We start from the raw sequence: 23,836 nt of genomic DNA on the forward strand, positions 1-23,836 counted from the left end.
ACAAGAGAGACAGTAGCCTGGACCTTGTGTGGAAATCCCAGGTGGGGAAAGAGGGGTTGCAGAGGTTTTTATAGTAGCGAAGCTTGATCTGCTAGTTTGTCCCCATGGGCACTAATTGATAGCTTGGAGTCAATGGTAATTTCTAACAATTTCTTAATACCTTGGATACTTTAGGTGGTGTTCTCACATTGACAGGCCAGGTGGTGAGTGGGTCATCATCTTTCCAAATGCCACATGTGAGTATTTCCGTATTGGAAGGATTCAATTTGAGATAGCTCTATGTCGCCCACTGATCCACTGCTCTGAGGAAACTGAAATGTTGTGAGTTTTCAATGTCTTTTGGGCTTTCCAGTTTAAGAAGTATTTGTGTGCCATCTCCATAGTTATAGCATGTGAGGTGAGATTCATTGATCAGTGCCGGTAATGACTTCCTGTAGATATTGTTAAGCATGGGTGAGATGATAGAGCCTTGAGGAGGGCTTTTGTAAAGTACGGTTTGGACGATAAAGGGGGGATATGAATGACATTAGTTCTATTTTGAAGGTAGGATGTATCCAGTCAAGAGCAGTCCCTTCTATGCCTGGTTCGTAGAGCGCTTTATTAGAGTGCCACGGTCAACTATGTAAAGGTAGCTGAGAGGTCCAAGAGAAGTAGTGTAGCAACCCTTTTCCGGTCAACTGTTTGGAAGTCTGAAAGTATGGAATTATCTTCAATGAATTATGACATATGGGCAAATGCTGCTCTTTCTATCAGTTTGCCAGGGAAGGTCCGTTTGTAATCGGTCTTTTCTTGTTGTTGTTAAGCGGGTCCAGATTTGTTTTCTTTCGTAATGGGGATATGTGTGTCTTTTTTAGATCTTCTGGAAATATTCCTGCAATTAAGGAATTGCTAATGAGTCTTCTTACTGCGTGGCAGGAGTTAATTAGGAGAATTGTCTTGAAGGTTTGTGGTGGACATGGGTCAGAAAGGCTGTCAGCAGACCTGCTTGCTTTGACCAGGTACATAAATTCATTGTGTGATATTTGTTGAAAGGAATGGAGAGGCTGGTCTAGTGAACTCTTGGATTGTTGTTGTAGAAAAAGGTTGGTGCTGGTGGTTGGTGGTTTTTCTTTGTTTTAAATAGGAGGCCAATGTGTCTGCTTTGGTCGCGTTATGGTTTGCCAGTTTGTCTGTGGATTCTTAAGTAATGGGATGAGCCCCTGCTAGGCAATTTGGTTCATGAAATTTGGTGAAAAATGTTATAGAATTCTTTTTTTGCACATTTAGCATTTTGAATTCATTCTGAATAGCATTTTATATTAGCTTTTTTGATTGGTGAATTGTATATTCTGTTAACTTTCTGTAGGTAAAGTTTGTCTTGATTGGTGTTGTATTGAGCCAGGTACATTGTAGCTTTCTAATTTGCTGTTTTATCTCTTTTAGCTCTGTATTTCTCTAAGGTGCCTGTTTTCTTTAGTTTTTTTGTGTTGTCCTTAGTCGTATTGGGATATCAAAAGCTTCCTGTAGCCACTCATATAGAGGTCTGTACTGGATGCAAGTTGTATTTCTAAGTGTTCAAATTGAGTTTGTTTTACTTTCGATAAGTGGATGCATGTAACTTGGTTTTAGGGGTGTTACTTTGTTCTGTTTTATGTTGGAAAGCAAGCAGATGGTGGTCTGACCATGAGACTGGAGTCATTGTTTGAAAGGTAACTAGTTCTGTATTTGCAAAAAAGACCTCTATAGTACCTATTTTCTAAAAGGGCAACCAAGACAGTACTCTTGGAAAGGTTGACTAGCTGGGCAGAGGAACACGCTATCCTATCGGAAGTCCAGTACGGGTTTCGTCCTGGGTGGTCTACTGTGGCCCAGTGCCATAACCTGTCTATGATTCTTAACAAATATACAGTGACCCACCCCGGATCTATTCACCTAGCTTTCATGGACCTCTCATCCATGTTTGATTGCGTTAATAAGGCTAAACTTTGGCAGGCCATGTTGGCCATTGGGGTGGATGGCAACATTGTCAGTTTTTGGAAGACCTCCAGTAATCAAACATGGCGCAGGTTAGATGTTCCCAAGATTTAACGGTCTCCCGTAATTTTTAAATAAGAAGAGGAGTATGCCAAGGGTATTTTAGCCCTCTTCCTGTTTAATTTATATATTAATAATTTGAATAAAGTTTTAACAAATACAAGGGTAGACTACCCGCAGGTAGGCAGACGTGGTCTGCCTGTTTTATTATACGCAGATGATGCAGTCCTTGTATTTAGAAACGCAAGGGGGTTACAAACATTGCTCAACTGCTTCTCCTCTTTTATGACGAATCTGGACCTGTCAAGAAACAATTCCAAATCATATGGGATTCAGGTGGGACCTTTCCCGAAAAAATCTTTTCAATTTATGGTCGGATTCACTCTAGTTCCTTGCACTGATGTCTTCTCGTACCTGGGAGTCCTAATGGACGAGCAAATGAAATGAGGCCCACTAAAACAGAGAAAAAGGGGAGATCTAATCCGTGCAAATACAGCCGTTTTAAACATCGCTTCCAAAGTAGGTAGGAGACTGATTGCTGCACTCTTAAAGATATATCAGGCCAAGTGTGTCTCTAAAGCCTCGTACGACAGTGAAATATGGGATTACGTCTCCATGAATGAGTCACAAGTAGTTGAAAACTCATTCTTGAAACGCTTGCTAGGTGTGCTCTGGGGAACGCCTAATATGGTGGCACATGAAGAATTGGGGGTGCCCTATCTCTGTTACTTATTGGCTTTACGCCCCCTAACATTTTGGCTAAAAACCTGGCTGAATGAGGGATCAACTTTCAGTCGTTTGATCCTGAAGGAGTGTATGACCCTTGATTATGTCCACTATATTCCCTGGTTTAGATATATTAAGAGCAGCTTTGAAAGACTGGGAAGAGTGGAACTATTTACAAACCCATAATTGGTGACTAAAAATGATATGGGGTGGGTCAGGGAGTCTTTTTGTATTTTAAGGAAATTGGAGAGGGAAGAGCTGGACCGGGGGAAACACAGTGTTCACAAATTCTTAACTTTGAAAACAGCACAAATGACTGAGCCATATCTCCTGGGACCTTTTAGCGCCTATTGACGTTTTCTACTGATTTGTTTCACCTCCTGCTGGCCTCGTCATGGGGGAGTAACAGAGGCAAACTTTAGAATCCTATGGCTGCAACAGTGAGTCTCCACAGGATATGCTAAAAAAATATATATTTTGTATCTATTATGCGACCCACCCCGGAAACCTTTTATCACCCCTATTTTAAGGAGGCTGAAATTCAAGCAGGTGTGTCCACCTTTTATTCATTTACAAATGATGCACGGAGATTCTATTTTATTTGTTCTCTATTTCCTAAAATCTGCAGTGAAGCTTAGAGCTTGCCTTGATTAAATGATTGTAGCTATCAGGGCATGTTCCTTCTGTTAGACTCGGCCCTCGTAACATAGTCAGACCGATCCCAGATACGAGATTCCTCCCCCGAGGAGTCTCCCGCCAGTGCCCGGCTACGATACCTCGAGGGTTGGTCTCAGGACAGTCAGGGCCCCCTCCGGGCCCCTCTGAGGTCGCCTTCTAACACCTTCTAACTGTCTTTTTACTCATTAGGATCTAGGGCCTATGCACTTTATAACTTATTTCATGTACTATATGAGTTTTTAGGATAGCTTTGTCTCTTATGTGATGTTTCTATAAATATTTCATCCTTTTTAACACCATGTACAATTTCTTTAGAGTACCTTTATGGTTTCATATGTGAAAACCAAATAAAGTTTGTTTGATTTATTGATTAAGTGACATCTCAGATGTGTCCAGCAATGTGTGTGGGTTTGTGGACAACCTGATGTAGGTTCAGTGTGTCTAGGTCAGTGATTATAGTTTTTCGAGTTTAGGTCAACAAGAATGCACAGGTTGGAGTGTACTTTTATAAGGTTTTAAACTGTGTCTAGAAGTGTGTCTTGGAATTTTGTATTGCTAGAGGTCTGCAAAGGAGCAGGAGATTGCTGGAGGAAATTAGTGTAAAGAGGGCCTCACAACCTTGTATGGAGACGTTGTCAGCTTACGTGATATTTAGTGTTTACTTGAATACAACAGCTAGGCCACCTCCTCTTTTGCCTGTACAATTTTGTGTGATCGTTTGATAGACTAGAGTAATGGCTTCATGCAACACTGGAGCCATGTCATCTGCCAACAATGATTCAGTTAGGAAGAGTAAGTCAGGTTGTGCTTTAGTGAGAAGGTCGTAGATGTGATGCTTGTTTTTTAGAGTGATTGAGCATTTATTGGTAGGGAGTTCAGAGAATGTGCTTTGGTGATGATGTGACTTTGTTTTTTGGAAGAGTGAGCAGTATCTTGTGGGCATGTAGCATGTGTGTCCTTAGTGCTGTCATGATCTGTGTATGGATAGCACTAGTCTAGCTGTTCTGTATCATGTTCCTTGCCAGCAGGTTAAGAAGGCATTTTAATGTCTCATTTCCAATTTGAAAAGGCAGAATAGGCTATATTTTCCACTCTCAGTGAACATCTCACCTCAAGGAAGTGGTAAATACTCCACGACATTTCCATTAGGGCCCAGGACCAAGCGAGAAAAAGTGTTATCGACGAAAACTATAGTTAGAAGATCATCTGGTACACCTCAGTTGAAAATCCACAGTTGTACCTTCCGGACAGGAAAAAGGAAAGTATATTGCAGCTTACACAGTGTTGGCTATCCTCAAAACAGGCCTAAGCTCCAGGAAGACAACACACTGGCATGATCACACGCAACAAAGAAAGGGAACACCAGCCTCAAAATTACAACTGCTACATGCACATTCTTTGATTTTCACATTTTTTCTATCTAAATTGCAAGAAAAGCACATTATACAAACCCAACCATCAAGAATACAAGTCCTGCACAAGACTACAGCAAATTCCTTATTTGAATTCTCATAGACCCCCGGTTTATAAGCACATCTGGTTATAATGCCAATGTCTTAAGCATAAAAAAACAGTCAGCAAGAGTGATTAATTTGTAACAACAGTTTAAAAATAGGTTGAAGTGCAGTCCCAAAGGTCACGCGTGATTTTCCTAATGCGCCCAGTTTATGCCACATCAATGGAGAATGTGAAGTATTTTCCTTTTGATCTTTAAACCATAGAACTGGTTGCAACTAGTTATCAGAAGTGAAACTAATCATATTAATTTCAGAAAAGTATTAATAACTTGGTTGTTAACTAGCTTGCCGGTGGAGTCGACGGACTCATGGTTACGCACCTGCGCGCTACGAGAGGTACTAGACCTGAAAACGATTTTAGCAGCTTACACAGCAACCCCACACATTTTCCTACTCCCTGCTGACGAGAGGCAACTACCTCGAAACACGTGTCCAGGGATGGCACACGCCACGCATACTTGCATTCACACTCGAGCATAGGTGTATCCGCCGACGCTGACCTTCAGGGACCATTTTCATTGGGGGAACACGACTGGTAGGTGTAGCAGTGTGCGACCAATCTGGTTTAACTTTATATTCAGGCTCCCTTGAGCCGGTGGAGTCGACGGAGTCATGGTTACGCACCTGCGCGCTACGAGAGGTACTAGACCTGATAACGATTTTAGCAGCTTACACAGCAACCCCACACATTTTCCTACTCCCTGCTGACGAGAGGCAACTACCTCGAAACACGTGTCCAGGGATGGCACACGCCACGCATACTTGCATTCACACTCGAGCATAGGTGTATCCGCCGACGCTGACCTTCAGGGACCATTTTCATTGGGGGAACACGACTGGTAGGTGTAGCAGTGTGCGACCAATCTGGTTTAACTTTATATTCAGGCTCCCTTGAGCCGGTGGAGTCGACGGACTCATGGTTACGCACCTGCGCGCTACGAGAGGTACTAGACCTGATAACGATTTTAGCAGCTTACACAGCAACCCCACACATTTTCCTACTCCCTGCTGACGAGAGGCAACTACCTCGAAACACGTGTCCAGGGATGGCACACGCCACGCATACTTGCATTCACACTCGAGCATAGGTGTATCCGCCGACGCTGACCTTCAGGGACCATTTTCATTGGGGGAACACGACTGGTAGGTGTAGCAGTGTGCGACCAATCTGGTTTAACTAGCTTGCATATGTTGTCGATTTAGATCTGCTTCCTTCTGCTGTTTTTATTGGTTTAATTTTAGTGATGTGCCCTAATTTAGCATTAGAATGTTCCGAAGAGCCAGGATACACCTTATAAATCACATACTAAACTAAACCGAAACAAACTGAACCAAACTAAACTGAACTAAACTAACTAAACCAAACTAAACCAAGCTAGACTAAACTAAACTATACTAAACTAAACTAAACTACAGGCCGTAAGAAATGTAAGGAAGGCATTGGTGTTAAGTGCCAAAAGGTAGAGAAATGCCTTAAGAAATAATATTTCTCTCTCAGAAAGTAAAGGTGGATGGTAGTGGTGCCTTCTCATATGTTCAATGCCTTAATTGACGCATACTTCAATGTTATTAAACAGTGGAAGGGCAAAACCAAGAAAAAGTCAAGAACAGAAATTGTCAATACAGATATTTAGAAAACTAGGGGCATTTAAGATAAATTTGATAACTCTCACAATGAACAAGGACTTGGGAGTCTGATGTACTGAAAGTATCAACAAGGTAGTGTCATTGGAGATGGTGCAATAGCACTACCCATGCAGACTTTAAAACAATTACTAGCTTGCAGTTTATGTAGGGAGCTACGAACCAGGATCATATGCACAGTAATTAGATTTGCATTGTTACAGATTACTACTGACAATAAAACCAGTTATGTAAGGCCAATAAGTAAGGTGAAGTAAATCAGAATATTTGGAAGGGACCAGGAAGAATCTGACTAAAGGCATGTGTCCATGGTTATGAAAAGCAAAGAACGTCTTGACTAAAATGGAATGATATTTTAAAGATGATAAAGACAATATTTGTGACCCATGATATCCTGACAACAATATTCTAGTGCCACAACCTTTGACCAGCTAGTGACATTATTCTGCCAGGTGTTTAATCCAGGGTTGTCATTCCAACAGAATTCTACTCAACTATTTGTGAAGATCTGCATCTAGCTGTTCAGTCAGTTTGATGCTATAAAAACCCTCATTTAAGAGGTGCAGTCTCCATAGGTAACCAGTGACAGAAATATTTGGAAGAAATGTGATGATTCACTGTATTAGCCCAGGTTTCTCAACAAGCAATGGCTTGGCTTTGGCAGATGCTTCACCTTTTTAAATCGCAAGCTCATTGAGTACATGGTAGTGCTGCAAATGGAATTATACCATGTAAAAGGTGAAATTTCAAAGGGCCAGAACATTCTGTATCACTGCATGTACAGGACTTTCCTAAATCTTAACTCTTAAAAATTCTTTATTTTGGCATAAGGCCATAAAAGATTTCATTGTAAAACCTTCGTCCATAAAACAATCTACAGTGTTTCAGCCAAATGCTACATAATTTCAATAAAATTGGCAATTGCTGTAAAACAATTTCATTCAATCAAACCTTTTTAAAATATACATGGAGTAATATCTAATTATTCATACAGTCCAAGGTAAGTTTCACAGTTGCAGATATCTTGGTCATTAGTATATCACAACTTTAACCCCATTCTCTTCCTTATTAGACCCACTATAAACAAATATCTTGATAGCGCAAATATGACATGTGGTAGGGTACTTGTTGTCAGTATCCTCAGCGCCTCTTGATGTTTTCTGAATCCCAACGAATTACATAGTGGTAGAATCCATTTGCTCCTTGCCCTATCATACGCTGGGCAAAAAAACAAAATATGTTCAATGTTTTCGATGTTGTTTGTAGGCCCTAAAGTGCATCTAGTGCAAAGAGAACAGGCAAGATCCTCCCCCCCCCCCCCATTTTGCAGTATAGCTCTTGATCTGTAATGTGTTATATATTAACTTTAGATACAAAATTCTTGCTAGGAACGGTTGTATATGGTCAAGGAAATCCTCACGATTCGGACTTGGCTTAATAGAAAGGAATTCACTTGTTAACCTTCCTAATCTTGGGTCAGAGTGGAGTGCATTCAATGTATATTGCCAGTAAATACCCTTTAGATTGCCTTTACAACTTGGTGTTAAATTATGTGGTTTGGTCCAGTATGATTCAAGACCTAACTCAATCAGCCATTTCCGGACAAATCTTAACCACGGGAAGGTAAGACCTGTATCAATATACAGTAATTCGTGTGCACCTTCTCTATATGCTAGTAATTCCGGCATAGTCCATAGCCGTATCCAATAAAGCAGCGGACATAGGGTTGCGAGATGACCTATTCGCTTCAAATTTAGATCATGAAACATTGGGACAAGTGGTGTTGATTAGGGTAGTCCTAATAATCTCCCTGCAAACTTGTTTTCCCCAGCTGTTAGATGTCGGATATCGCGTGTGCCCCTTTACTCTGATCCATACAATGCTGCAGCCTGGACCTTACATTTATATATATATATATATATTATTTGCTGGTTCCAGGCTAGTTTTGTGCCTAGTAATATGCCCAAATAAGTAACATTAGTGGCATATTCTATTTTCTCATTACTGAGCATGAGATTATTTTTAAGGGTCTTTTGTGGGTTTATGGCCATGTACTTAGTTTTATTTGCACTTATTTCTAAGCCCTTTTCTGTATAGTATCTATTAAACCCGTTCAGCATATTTTGTAGCCCATTCATGACCTGTGATATCAGAATGGTGTCGTCTACAAAGAGCAGCGCCGGCACCAAATTCCCATTTAGCCTTGGAAGATCGTTTGCTTGGTCGTGTAGGTGGTCCACCACATTGTTAATATAGAGTGAGAACAGGGTGGTAGCAAGTACACAACCCCGTCTCACTCCTCTCTCTAATGGGATTGGCTTTGTTAGTTCCCCATTCATACCCCAGCGGACTCAAGCATAGTTCCCATTATGTAACCTTTTTAGCTGCATAACCAAATTCAGGGGGGCACCTTGTTTTTCAAGTGACTGCCATAGTAAGCATCTGGGTACGAGGTCAAACGCTGCCCTCAGGTCAATGAATGCCACATAAATGTGCCCCTTCCTGATTTTAACAAATTTCCAGATAATACACAGGAGTCTGAAGACTTGATCTATTGTACTAGTACTGGATCTAAACCCTGCCTGGTATGGGGACAGTATGCTATTCATCTCTATCCAGTCATTAAGCCTGTTCAGTACCTGCCTGGCATACATTTTTTGGAGTATGTTTATCAGGCTAATTGGTCTGTAGTTGTCAGGTTTATGTTTGCTGCCCTTTTTGTGGATGGGGACAGTTTCAGCCCCTTTCCACGTTCCCGGAATTGGGGCACCGGCCGATATTGCATTGCTCAGAGCATTAACGTATGGGACCCATACCTTTTTATCATGTTTGAATAAGTCACCGGGAAGTCTATCTAGTCCTGGTGCTTTTCCCAGTTTAATGGAGTCTATAGCATACTCCGTTTCTTGCAGTGAGAAGACGATCACCTCTCTGTCTCCCTCTATATCAGTAGGCCATATTTTTCTGCTCGGTGCTGCAATGGGCCTAAAACTTGAGTACAAATCAGTGAAGTGGTCGGTCCAAGTCACAGAGTCCAGATAATGCTCTGTTCTTCGTACTTGGTCCTTCCCACCCCAAGCTATGATTTTCCAAAACTCTGCCTGGTTATTTGTTTTTGCTGCCTCCAGAAGATCCAACCAACTATTTTCTTCCCAATTCCGCTAGGTAGTAGCCAGTGCTTTCCAGTGTACATCCCTGGCGCTCCTCACTGAATCTGCACTTCCCTGCTTTATCAACTCCAGTAAGGCTGACTTGGATTACCTACATTCAGTTGTGTACCATGGGTTTACCTTTTGTCCTGTCTTACGGTTGAATTTCAGGTTTTTCCCATTAGTTTTGTTGAGCGGGGGTTTCACCTTTGAGACCAAGGCAGTATGCATGGATGTTATAGACTGATTGTTTGACTCTAAGTGTGCACCTACTATTTCTGAAAAAGTGTTATAGATATTAGTCATAGTTTTTAAGGCTACCTGTGATCTTCGGCCACCCTATAGATCTTCGGTTGTACTCTACTAAGGGTTGCACATCATGGGAATCAATATTTGCTTGGATTACTTTCGATAGATGTCCTATTACTTCCAAGCATAATGGTCTGTGATCACTGTCGTCCCACATTTCTATTTTGAAGCTCACTATTCTGCTCCAACTATGAATACTGTGCATTATATAGTCGATTCTCAAATGTGTACTGCCACGCTTGAAAGTATTGAGAGAGGCAGTTTCATCCCCGTTATTGAGTACCCTTCCATTGCATGCCCTTAGATGATGATCTACCGTTAACTGTACTATCTGTAGTGCTGCATTAGTACAGGGTTTAGAGGGCCCAGCTTCTAGTTGGAGAAGGCCTAGAGCCGTATCTTCTTCTTCTGTAGAGCATTCTAGTCCAATTAGTGGCTCATAGGCAAGTTAAAGTCACCACACACAATTACAGTATTGCTAGAGTCTACAAGATCCAAGGAATTGCTTAGTTTGTTAATGGTCTCAGAATATAATGTTTAACTTATTGGTCTATTGTAGATGTTAAACAGGTACAGGTTTTCATAATAATCTTTTAAATGTATTGCCAACAGATCAGGGGAGTCTATTCTAAAGTTCGTGGAACGAGTTCCCAGTGTAATTTTAATCCATATTACCAAGCCCCCCGATGGTCTCCCTCTCTGCGTTGAAATTGCATTCTTATAAAAGGTTTTATACCCCAACTTATGTGGTGGTGTAAATAGCCATGTCTACTGCAAAAGACAGATATCTAATCTGTCTATATAGCTATACCAATCAGAATCTTCAAGCTTTCGTTTTAGGCCCGCTATGTTCCAAGATACTATAGCTATACTTTCTTGACCTATCGCAATAGTTTTAGTTGTTTGGATATTAGGATCTGAGATTGAATACACACCCTCGCATCTTGAGGTCCCCTCCAGCTTTTTTGAGTCATTTTGATCATTAGCAAAACTCTTAGTCTCTATACCCTTTTCTAATGGATCCCCCTGATCATGGTTCGCTAGATGAGCTTCAGTATCTGATAACAATACTTGGCTCATGTTCAGAGGATCGATGATCAACGCTATATTTTTCCCTCTGTCTAAGTTGCCAGGGTTTTCCAGGATGCCATTAAAACAATTGGGAACATAGAAATGTGTGGGGGAAAGAAGATGTACTCCCTGTGTGGTGATGGTATTTCTAGGCCTGGGGGTTGCTAATAAAACTTTAGGCTGTTTGGGTGAGACGATTAGGTCGAGATATTCAATAGCAGTGCTCTTGGTAAGGTTATTATCTAGAGAGCTAGTTAGCTGGTCCTTAGGGTCAGGAGCCCTTTTCTCTATAAAATCACTCACGCATTCCGGGGGAAGTACCTGCTCGGCCGAAAGTCAGTCAACCTCTCCTCTTTCCTAGATCAATGAAGGACATCAACGTAGAATAAGGAAATGCTTTTGAACTAGTAATAAATGGCTAAAGTCTGTGCATATTGTGCAGCTGATGAACTACATGTCAAAGACAGTGTTTCCCTTTATGAAATGTATGTAATGGAAACACATGACACTCAAAAGAATTCAGAGTAGTGAAATGGTCCTTTTACAGGTTCATTCCCATTTTTTGCCCCCACTTTTTGATACATGCGATGATGGTGTAATGACACTGCACAATGGGACATTAACATCCAGCAACCAAGGAATGTGCTCTGACCCCTTTAAATGCATACCAGTGGCTACAGATTGGCTGATCCTTGATTTAGCTGAGTGAATTTAGCTGTACATTCCGCGAATATGCTACTTGGTGCACTGAACACATGTACATTAAATGCTATTTAGTGGACAGCTACACTGGTTGTTATACTTCTGAATTGACATGTACAAATAAGTGGCTAGGCATGTCCTGCTGCCTAGATGGCAAGTAAAAGTATCTTACAATGGGCTAAATACCTAATTGGATGGTTAACCTCCCCGTAGGTCCCTAGTATATGGTACACGGGCACTCAAGACCTGTACGTTAAAGGGTTATTGGGGGATGCCGTGCCTACCGTACCTCCACGGCAGTGAGAAGTGAAAACATGACTCCAGGCCTGTATTTGAAGACAGGTATGCCAGTTGCTATACTGCCAAATTTGACCTGTCAAAATATACATTTTGACAGGCCCACACATTTCTTTTAATTACAAATTACACCCTTAAGGTAAACCCTTAGTTGCAAGAGGGTAGAGTGCATAGTTCTAAAAAGCAGGACTTGTATATAGGGTAGTATACTTCCTGGTAGTGGAAAATCTCCAAAGGCGATTTTCCCCACTGGAAGGCTGTTAGTCCCATTGGCTAACATTTGGTTTCTTTTATTAAGTCTAATAAAGTGAAACATCAAAATGAGACTAGACTAAAATCTGATTCAAGGTGCAAAAATAATAAAATCCCAAACATTGGCAAAGTCCTATTTAACAATGCTATTTTAGAAAAGTAGCTTTAGAAGTTCACTTTTCTAGTTGCCTAAAAGGCCACTGGTAGCATTTTCTGTATGGGTCAGCAGCTGTCAGTTTTCTATTGTCTGGCCTGTCCTATAATTAGGTGTGAATGGGTTCTCAGAACTGAGAAAAAGGGCCTTCTGGTGGTAGGAGTTTCATCAACTCTGACAAGATTACTGGGGGGAGGTAGCCAGTGGAATGATTACACCTTAAAGACACGATGATGCCCCTGGAGGAACAGATGTCACAGACCCCAGGCCTGTCCCTTTCCTTTGCAGATTAGAGAGTCTGTATGCACTTTAATTAGATTAAGAGTTGTTCTAACAGGGGTGTGTATCCCTCAGGTAGCCACACCTCTGGGGTGGGCTAAGGGGCTCTTCGGGAGAGAAAATTCTGCCAATTTTGGATTTAGGAAGAATAGTGCCCTCTAGGATAGTTTGTTGCCACACATCCTAAGAAGAAGTCACCATTTTGTTTGGTTTGCCCCATTAGCTAGGGAGTCCTCCCCACCCACAAGCTACTGCTAGGGATCACAATTTCAACCATGCGCTGTGAAGACAAAACACTTCAGAAATTGTGGAAGACAGAAGAAGAACTGCACCTGCTGAACCACTGGACCCTACAAAGAAAGGGTGGACCAAGATGGACTGCACTTACTGCACCACAGGGTTTAACACAGAGGACTTAATGACTGAATCTACTGTTGAGTATGTGAAGAGGGAACACAAGGGCTGAATCAACTCCCAAATTTGCCAACTGGCTACAGAGTGACTTCAAAGTCTAGTTGGCTAAGTCCCTGTTAAGTCACAACATTACACAAAGTTAAGAGAGCCTGTTTTTCGAGTGGCCAGCTGTTTCCCCTCCCAGAATTGCTGTGATGCCACTGGTATATACTGGAAGATATGACCCTCCACAAGGTGCCTGTCAAGTCTCGGACCCATGGTTGTTATTGGAGTGTACTCTTTATGCTGCTTTAGCTGAAAGAAAGCAGAAGAAACCGGAAGAACACCTGTTTTTAGTGTAGAACCAGTTGACCAGTTGCAACTGGACTTGCCTGAGAGTCCCTTGGAGAATTTTTGGAGATTAAGTCCTTGACCCAAGCCAGGTCCCCAAAGTTGAGGAATCGTAATTGGTGGCAAGAAGTGCTATGCCCAAAGAATCTTCAACAGAAGAGCCCAGAACCTCAAGAGAACAGGAGTCTACCTATAATAGCATATTGCTTGAGGCTCATTGCAGACCCCCACAGTGAACTGTAGTGATGTATTACTTATTCTTTAAACCTTCTAAAATTCCTATCTCCAGTTCCCTATTACACATTTTGTCATTTTGGTATGTATTTAAAAATAACATTGTAAGACATATATAATCGAGTGAGATCATCACTTAGCCCCACACATTTCAACATATACCTGACTCCTTCTGGCAAACATCATCAGATTCCATGGAATCAACATTATCTCCTAAGCCTATGAAATCCAGCTAATTTTTTCCCTCTCAGATGACACTGTGACAGAGTATGATGGTTCCTCTCTGTGGGAGAATGGGGAGTTATCCTAGAACTAGACTGATTAAGACAGTTTAAGGAGCATTCCAACAGGTGCAGAGTATACCTCTTTTGATTTGTGCAAGTCCTGTTGTCCTCTTTGATGCAAGTTGATTCAGAACTGAGGTACTAGGGTCAGGGGGTCACTTAAATCCTGATTAAGGGGAGTTAGGGGTGTAAGAGCAGGTAGCCAATGGGCTGATAGTCCCTGCAGCCAGTCTGCCCCCTAGGTGATCACATCCGGGGGTGCAGGTCACCTTTTCTACCCAGAACTGACTATTTCTACCACTTTTAAAAGTGACAGGACTCTTCCTTAGCTGTACAGATCAGGCAGCACAACCAAGCCTCCTGGGGGGGGGGTTGTATGACAGAGGCACACATGGCTAAATCATGCATGCCTCTGCCACACAGCCCAAACCAAAAATGTGTTGTAACCATTAATTCCTTTACCAAGCATGCCTTTTCCACACATTTTATTGTAAAGGCATGAATGGTAAGGGGGTATGTATGGTTATGGTTCTCTGTTACACTGCCCCGGCCCTAAGCCCTAACATTTAACCCCTTACATTGCTCCCTCGACCCTGAGGCATAAACCTGCCCTGCCCTTAAAACGACCCCTTCCACTACCCCTGACCTGAAGCCAAAACCATGCCTCTTATCATATACTACCCAGACCCCCCGCCCTAAGCCCTAAAATTTGAACCCTCTACCTCACCCCCACCCTGAGGCTTAAACCTGCCCTTAAAAACTACCCTTCCACTCCCCCTGCCCCAGGCCTAAAACCATGCCTCTTAACATATACTACCCCGCCTCACCCCTGCCCTAAGCCCTATAATGTGAACCCTCTACCTCGCCCCCTCTGCCCTGAGGCATAAACCTGCCCTGCCCTTAAAATTACCCCTTCCACTCCCCTGCCCTGAGGCCTAAAACCATGCCTCATACCATATACTACTCCCCATGCTCTCCAAAAAGTACCTCGACTCCTCTCCCCCACCCCCCACTCTCAAGCCCCAAAACCTCACCCTTTTCCAAAACTGCCCCAATACTTCTACTGCCCTGGGGAGCATCTTGTTCTGATCCTTCCCTGCCCATCCTGAATACTAATTCACTATCTGTCTTAACCACACATATGCATGGTTAAGGCAGATGCGTTGTTCAGGCAAGCATAGTTATGCTTGCAGTATTTCCGAACAAATGCTTCTGCCTGCATTGTTCTGACCGTTCCCTTCTGGGGGTGTACATATCCTGCATACCTATTTTCTCACCTGTTGAGGAACAAACATGCCTGGGACAGGAAGAGGGCTGTTTCTTGCTTTAGGAGGCAGCCATGATGCATATCAGAGGTGGTGTAGTCTTTGAAGCTCACTGCCTTGATGTGACACTTCACTAGCCATCCTGAGAGGGAGAAGGTGTGACCTACTTCCTGCTTAAGCCTTTGTTCCTGACTACGTAGAGTGTTCACATTGCCTGGCAGGAGGTCAGAATTCTGTCTTGGCTGCAGAAAGCACAGGCTGTCAGCCAGAGCACAGACAAGCTGGGGCAACCAGGAGGGCAACCTCAAAAGTAGCCACCTGGGTATACGCCAAATCGCCCTTGGCACCAGATTCATGATAGAGGTGAGAAGGCTCCTTGTTTGATACCAAACATGACATATTTAGGCGATACCATAATGGAGCAGCCAACCTTGGTTTGCCCAGGTGCCAGCCCACGTTATCCTATAGACTGATTATCACTTATAATGCCCTTTACTAGTAAAGGCCACTCTAGGAACAAATAATCTTGCACTTACATGTCCACACTTTTAATATAATGTACCATGCCTCCTGGCTTTAAGCGGCCTTCCTCAGGGGTGACTGACATATAATAAAAGCAGTGCATTGACATTGCCACACATAGTGATGGCAGCGTTAAACTAGAGCAGTTTACACTGTTCCTGCAGTCTGCAATGGCAGACCTACTGTCAGTACTTTACTTGGGTCACTCAGGATGGCACACATAGTGCTGCAAGCCCTGGGGACCTCTTTACCACCCATGCCCTTGTAACCATTGGCTTTCTATACTAGGGACCTATTAGGGGGGATAAGTCCTTGTCAATTAGGAATGCCAATTTACACACAAATGTTTTAGGGAGAGAGCACTGGCACTGGGGCTTGGGCAACAGGCTCCTGTGCACTTTCAGAGTCATAACCATCAGGAATGGAGCAAAAAGTAGGGGGGTGACCATACTAAAATGCCACTTTCCTATAGGTTTGCATTACAAACATACATCAAACAAGCCACAGAGCCTTTGTAAATCTGGACCCAGGTCTATATTGACCAGTTCTAGTTGTTATACCCTGATATACTGATTAATTAGACCTGCCATGCCATATTGTGTTGAACCTCTACCTTTGCTTCAAAACCTCTTTTGTTTTGGTGATCACACCCTTCAAATCATCATGTATTTCCTGTGTTCTGTTACCCATTGGATGATAGACAACCTTACGAACATGGGGATATTTACACATTATTCATACAACATAGGGCAGCAAGCAAACTTTCTGAACTGAGTTGCGTGATAGGGGGACCACAGAAATGTGCCATCTCTTCTAAGATATGGTGAATTTCTCCTGTCTCCTAGAACTGGTGCCCTCTGTGCTGCCTAGCACCAGCACAGGCATCATTTCACTGAAGGTGCCTGTATTCCAAACAAGATTGTTTTGTTCTGGTGGGAAAACATTCCTGCACAAAAATAATCTTTAAAGGCCTTTTCCTCTTTCTATGTGTGCTGCAGACTGCAGCATGCAAAGAAAGAGGAAGTAATGAGGAGAAATAGAAAGATTTCTCCTTGTCACACCGAGTTAAGGAAAGTGTAGCATTTTGGTGCAATCCCATCTTTAATCACTTACCCATCCTGCACCTATTGAGTCTCCCTGATGCAAAGTAAGGCAAGGCAGGGCTATGTACTGGGAAAAATATACAACAAAACCACGCAAATCTGATTTGTGTGGTTTTGTAAATCAGACATAATATTTTCCCCGCTTGCTGACTGACAGCCTTTTTCTTCAAGGCTCCGACTTATCAGATTCATTTTTCTACCTTATCAGTCTCCTCTTTTACTAGATGTACTATAGAAAACTGGTCAGGTGGGTCACGGGGTGAACCTCTTGAAGTCTGACGACAAGGGGGTCAGTCTGATAAATATACACACACTTTTCTTGGGGACAAGTATATCATTAGCCCCACCAAATCCAACTGGCGAGGTCGGACTCACTCTCTACTGACTGTGGCTGGTATGAACACATTTCCTTAGGCTGCATTGGTTCGTGGTTCACCACTGGTTGTACATGTTTTATACAATAGCTTGTCTTCAACATGTTCAGATACCTATTTTTCCAATGTATTTCATCCAATCAATCAATAAACTGTATTCGGTTAAAGCTTGATAGCCATAAAAGCACAATTTCAAAAAATGAATGCTTTAAATAGTATCGATAGTTTAAACATCATTCACACCACTCAAAAGTTACTGATTAATCTAATAATATATTCTTGTGCATATTTCCACTGTAGTACGAATTTTGATAGTAGAACTGGTTTAAAGCTTTGATTATGCAGCCCCAGAATTCCCTGAGCGGCGGGTGCCCAGGGGGATATTTAACCCCTTCATTAGACTCGCTGTGTGCTTTGCTTAGCACCCATCAGGACGTGTACTATTGTTCTTAGCCATTTAGCTGCTTCTGCAGGGCTGTCGATAGATGTCAAAGAATAATCAAGTCAGTATTACTGTATTTTTATTTTTCATCCAATCATATTAAGAAGCCCAGTGGCTGCCCTGCTGGAGGCAAGGAACATTTTGATGTACATTGTTGTCATTAGAAGGTTTCTGTACATTTGGCAGCGTGTTGTTAAATAAATCAGGACTCACACATAACAGAAAGAAGGGCTAAACGGGAAAAAACAGAAGTACATGCACATGTTAAAATATTTATTAAAATACATAATTCCCCCCCTGAGCGTGCCCACCGTGGACGTGCCTGACGTCCACACGGGAGGCACGTGATGTGTAAGAATAAATAGCCCGGAGTGCTGGGCGTGGCAAGCAGTGTTCTAGCCACCACTCAAGAACACGTGTGGCGTAATAACTTATTCCTAGGCCCCAGGCTACAACGCTACACTGGCGACGAGGTGGTCTAGCCACCCCATTGCGTGCATTGCCGCCTCTCGCTCTTGCCCAAGGAGCGGATCGATTCCCCTCCTCGTGAGGCCATGCACCGCCCCTGTGTGGCCCCAGCCGGCTCCAGGCTGCCTACCTCGTGCCCAGCCATGCTGCGTGCATCTCCCCGCCTGGCCAGGCCCACCGCTGCCCCCTCTGCCTCCAGCGACCGCCTCCTGCCTGCCATTTCTCATGCATCTCACGTGCAACGCGTGGTCCGGACTTGTCGTTTCTCACGCATCTCGCGTGAGATGCGAATTTAGCCATTCTGAGGCCCTGGGTCGCCCCTCCTGCTTCCCTGGACACCCCTGGACACCGAGGTGGCCCCTCAGGACCAGCGCACGACGCCTGGAAGAATAGTGCACCGCCCCCAGGAGAATGAAGGTGAGCCCGCCCCTGCTGCTGCGCCCATCCCCAACGGCCATGGCCAACGTTCCCCCTTTGGAGCCATTTGCTGTCACCGGCACCCCCCCGTCGCAGGCGACACTTAGGCAGAGAAGCCATCCATGACATATCGAAGGACATAACGGAGGCTGGCCCGCCCAGGACATATGACACGCTGCGCGACGCCATCACAGCGTACTTTGAAACTTTCGCTAGTGCCGACTATGAGAGATTCCTACTCCGCCAAGCCCGCCAACCCACGGAGGAGTCAGTAGACGTCTTTTACGCAAGACTAAAGAAGCTAGCCAGCACGTGCACCCTTCCCGACGTGGACGACGAAATCCGCGCCCAATTCATCCAGGGCTGTGCGTCGTCGAAGTTGCGCGAGAGGGTGTTGGAAGCGGACAACGTGCCCATGCGCGACATCCTCGTACTGGGGCGGTCAAAGGAGTTGTCTAAAGCCAGAGCCGCGCACATGGAGCCAAAGCCGGTGGTCGCAATCAAGACAGAGCCAGTGTGCGCCCTCAGGACCGCCGCCGCCCAGAATCACACGAAACAATCCCGGCGGAGAAACCCAAGGCCGGCGCAAGCCCCTCCCGACCGCGCCTGCGCGTGGTGTGGCGGCGCGACACCCCACAGAGGAGCATGCCCGGCACAAGGCAAAGTATGCAGCGCGTGTGGAAAGGCCAACCATTTCGCGAGTGTATGTCTGTCGGCACCCAAGAAGAAACAGAGTGGCCCACCCAGGAGGGTAAGACAGGTAGAGCCGCTACCCAGTACATCTACCAGCAGCGACATGGATGACGATGAAGCGGACGTGGCCTCCGTACATGTCGTGAGAGTGCTTCACACACTGGCGGCTACACCATCCGCAGAACCCTTGTGCACAGTCAACATGCGAGACCAAGCAGTGGCGGCCTTGATCGACACGGGCGCATCAATTAACCTGATGGCTGCCAGCATATACCAGACGCTAGAAAATGCCCCAGCACTCCATCCCACAATGGTACAAGTATACGCCTACGGCACCAGTCGCCCACTCCGCCTGTGCGGGATGTTCCGAACGGATCTGTCCCACGACACCACTCGCCTGCAAACCAAGATCTATGTGTCGCAAGAGGGATCGGGATTCTTGCTTGGTTGCCAAACAGCCCAAGATCTCGGGCTGATCCATTTCACGCTCACAGTCCAAGCCCGCAGCCTCGACCATCTGGTTCAAAAACATACATCTCTGTTCGAAGGGATCGGCTGTTTGAAGGGACCCGCCATCCACCTCCACATAAACAAGTCGGTCGCCCCGGTAGCCCTCCGTCACCGACGCATTGCGTTCCACCTATGACCCAAAGTTGAAGCAGAGCTGAGGGTACTCGAGCGAGCTGGAATCATTGAGAGGGTAAGCGGGCCCACCCCGTGGGTGTCATCCATCGTAGGGACCAAGAAGCCGAAACAGCCGGACGCCGTGCGAATCTGCGTGGATATGCGCATTCCCAACCTCGCTATCAAGCGCGAGCGCCACCTGACGCCAACCATAGACGAAATAGTCGGAGAGCTGTCTGGCTCGAGGTGGTTCTCCAAGATGGACCTGAGGTCGAAGTACCACCAAATTCCCCTGCACCCGGATTCGCGCCCGATTACCACTTTCTCCACGTATGCGGGCCTCTGGCGCTACACCCGGCTTAACTCTGGAATATCGAGTGCGGTGGAGGTGTTTCAAAACATCATTCAGAACGTACTACAAGGGCTTGAGGGAGTTTTAAATGTCAGTGATGACATTCTGGTCCACGCACCAACTTTGGACGAGCACATCCAATGCCTCCAGGCAGTGTTCACCCGGCTTCAAGAGCAAGGGCTGACCCTCCACCGAGAAAAATGCGATTTCCAACGCAAGGACATCAGTTTTTTCGGCTACCGGTTTTCAGACCAAGGAATTGGCCCGGACCCAGAAAAGGTCAAGGATATTCACGCGGCCCCCGCCCCCACGTCGGTGACAGCAGTCCGCAGCTTCCTCGGGATGGTCACCTACTGCGGGAGGTTCATCAAGGATCTGTCTGACCTCACCGGCCCCCTCCGGGACCTCACAATGGCGGCTGCCACCTGGGAGTGGGGTCCGGCACAGCAAGAGGCATTCCAGAGGACAAAAGCGGCACTATCAGCCGACACAACCTTGGCCTATTTCGATCCCCGCAACGAATCACAACTCGTGGTGGACGCCAGCCCGACAGGCCTGGGGGCCGTGCTAACCCAACAACAAGCATGCAGAGAATTGGCCCCCATCACATACGCGAGCAGAACCCTCACACCGACGGAACAGCGGTACTCGCAGATAGAACGGGAGGCCATCGCCATCCTGTGGGGGTGCCGGCATTTCCACATTTACCTGTATGGGCACCCTTTTGTGGTCATCACAGACCACAAACCTCTAGTCCCGCTGTTCCAAGGTTCCTCCACGCGCCCCCTCCTCGAAAAATGGGTGCTCCAACTCCAGGAATTCCAGCTCAGAACCCTGCCGACTTTTTGTCGAGGCACACATGCCCTGCCACTGACTCAGAAGCCGCAGAAGCCATGGAGGAATACGTCAGGTTGATCGTGGAGAGGTCATGGCCGCTACCGATCTCTTTGGAGGAAGTGGCGAGAGCCACCAAAGATGATGACTGCCTACAGATCGCCATCCAAGCCGTCACGTCGGGCAACTGGAAAGGCACTCCAAAGCCCATCGTTGTTCTGCACACCGGATGCCCAAGCGATGCTTAGGGCCCTCCATCAAGTCCGGAACGAACTGTCCGTGTCTCCGGAAGGGTGCCTCCTGAGAGGGCTCCTTCTGGTGCTACCTCACTGCCTCACCCAACAGGTGGCCCTCCTGGTGCATGGCACGCACTAAGGCATTGTGAAGTTGAAGAACCGCCTTCAGGGCAAGCTCTGGTTCCCTGGCCTCGACAAGATGGTGGAGACAATCGTCCAGCGATGTCCAGTGTGCTTAGCGACCAGCCTACCCAACCCTCCAGCGCCAATAATCACCGAAGAAGGACCAACGTCTCCATGGGTGCGAGCCAGCGCAGACTTCGGCAGTCTCCCCGGGGGAAAGTACATGCTGGTGGACGATTTCTCGATATACCCCGAAGTGGAGTTCCTGTCCTCGACAGCCGCATCTGAAGTAATTCCCAAGTTGGAAAAGATAATCGCCACCCACGGCCTCCTTGGGGAGCTGCGCACGGACAATGGTCCCCCGTTCAATGGCACCGAACTAGCAGAATACCTGCAGTCCCACAGTTTTAAGCACCAACGCATAACCCCGAGGTGGCCTCAAGCAAACGGTGAAGTCGAGAGACTAATGAGAACTCTAAACAAGAACATTCAGATCGCACTGGTGGACGGCCAGGGCATAGTGTTAGCCCTCTAGCAGTTTCTACGGGAGTACAGGTTGATGCCCCACTGCACCACGGGGGTTTCTCCAAGCCACCTCTGCTTTGGCAGGACAGTCACTGATACTATCCCACACCATCCCAGGTGGGCGTCAGCGCCGACCCCGCCTAACCGGTCCATGGAACACAGGACAAAAAACAATCGCGAAGCATTCAGGAAGAGGAGAGCTGCCGACAGCCCCATCCAAGTGGGTGACCGAGTGCTTGTGAAAGACCGCCACCCAGGGGGAAAGTTCCACCTGCCCTTCGAGCTAGACCCCTGGACGGTCACGAGAGTCAGCGGAACACTGATCACGGCAGTCAGGAATGGAGAAGAGGTCACAAGGAATGTGTCGTTCTTTAAGAGAGTCTCAGGTGAAGGAGAGGAAGGGTTTCTCGAGCGAGAAGACTACCGGCCAGTGGCACCCCCGAGTCCCAGAGAGGCCACGGAAGAGGAGACAGCCGCGGCAGGAGAGACTCCCCGCAGAACCGAAGACGCGGAGAGCGCCTCGACCACACCAGCCCAAGGAGATCGGGAATCGCAAGGGACACTGAGCCGCCCCAGCGTGGTGGGTACAGACTGTTCTGAGGACATGTTTCCAACCACTCCAAAAGGGTGCAGCCAGAGCAGGTACCACCTACGCCCATGCCCGCAGCCATCCCAGAGGTACCGAGACTTTGTGGCCCGCTGTCAACTCCCGAAGTGGAAGTGAGCTGCACCAAGACCAAGTAAGACTGTTCTTTTTGTTTGGTCAGGAAATCTGCAGAGACTGAGTTTGAGACTGTAAGAACGTTTGTCGCTAAGCCTAATGTTTGTTTAGTTTTTGCATTTGTTGGTAAAGGAGGAATGTAGTGTTTGGCCAAGTGGACCCGACCACTGCCACGCGGGTCCCTGGCCATAGTGAAAGTAATTCCCCCCCTGAGCGTGCCCACCGTGGACGTGCCTGACATCCACACGGGAGGCACATGATGTGTAAGAATAAATATCCTGGAGTGCTGGGCGTGGCAAGCAGTGTTCTAGCCACCACTCAAGAACACGTGTGGCGTAATAACTTATTCCTAGGCCCAGGCTACAACGCTACAGAAGCCACCCGCCTTCCGGACCACTGCCTGCTCCCTTGAAGATTGCCTTACACAGTTGCCTGATGGAAAGTAGTACAATAAGGACATTTCCCCTTGTGAATGGGTAACAATCTCCTATGAAGAGGAGTCGGTAAATTATCAGTAAGTGGTGGCAGCAATTGATGCCACAAACCATTGATACATGTCATTGTGAGGAAATGCCCCTTTTGAGCCCATTCGTAAATGCAATTCATGGTTAACCCATATATTTATTCAGCTTTACCAAATGGCAAGATGTGTTAATTAAACCTATTTTCTGATCTTAAAATACACTAATTTCAGATGAAGAATATATTTCAAGAATTATCCTGCATTGATAACTGAACTATAAAGGGAAGACGTTGAGAGGGGGAGAGAGAGGCAGAAAGAGTGAGAGAAAGACAACAAGAGAGAAGTAGAAAAAGAGAAAGGGAGAGGGATTGAGAAAGAGAGAGACATAGAGACAGAGAGAACAGGGGGTATTCATGTAGGATTTTCAAGGCGCTATTACTATTACACTTGGAAAAGTTGCAATTTAATTCTATATGCATAGGAAGTGATTTGCATAAGAGAATCAATAGGTGCATCTGTGTCTAGGCATGTTGTGAATGTGCATAAGAGCTGTAAGACAGGCTGGCATTATGCATAATACAGGCAGAGTCTGGAAACGTGAGACTACAAAGGGGAGTTTCA

Source organism: Triturus cristatus, chromosome 5_2, assembly GCF_964204655.1.
Source record: "Triturus cristatus chromosome 5_2, aTriCri1.1, whole genome shotgun sequence".
In the NCBI taxonomy this organism is placed as follows: Eukaryota; Metazoa; Chordata; class Amphibia; order Caudata; family Salamandridae; genus Triturus; species Triturus cristatus.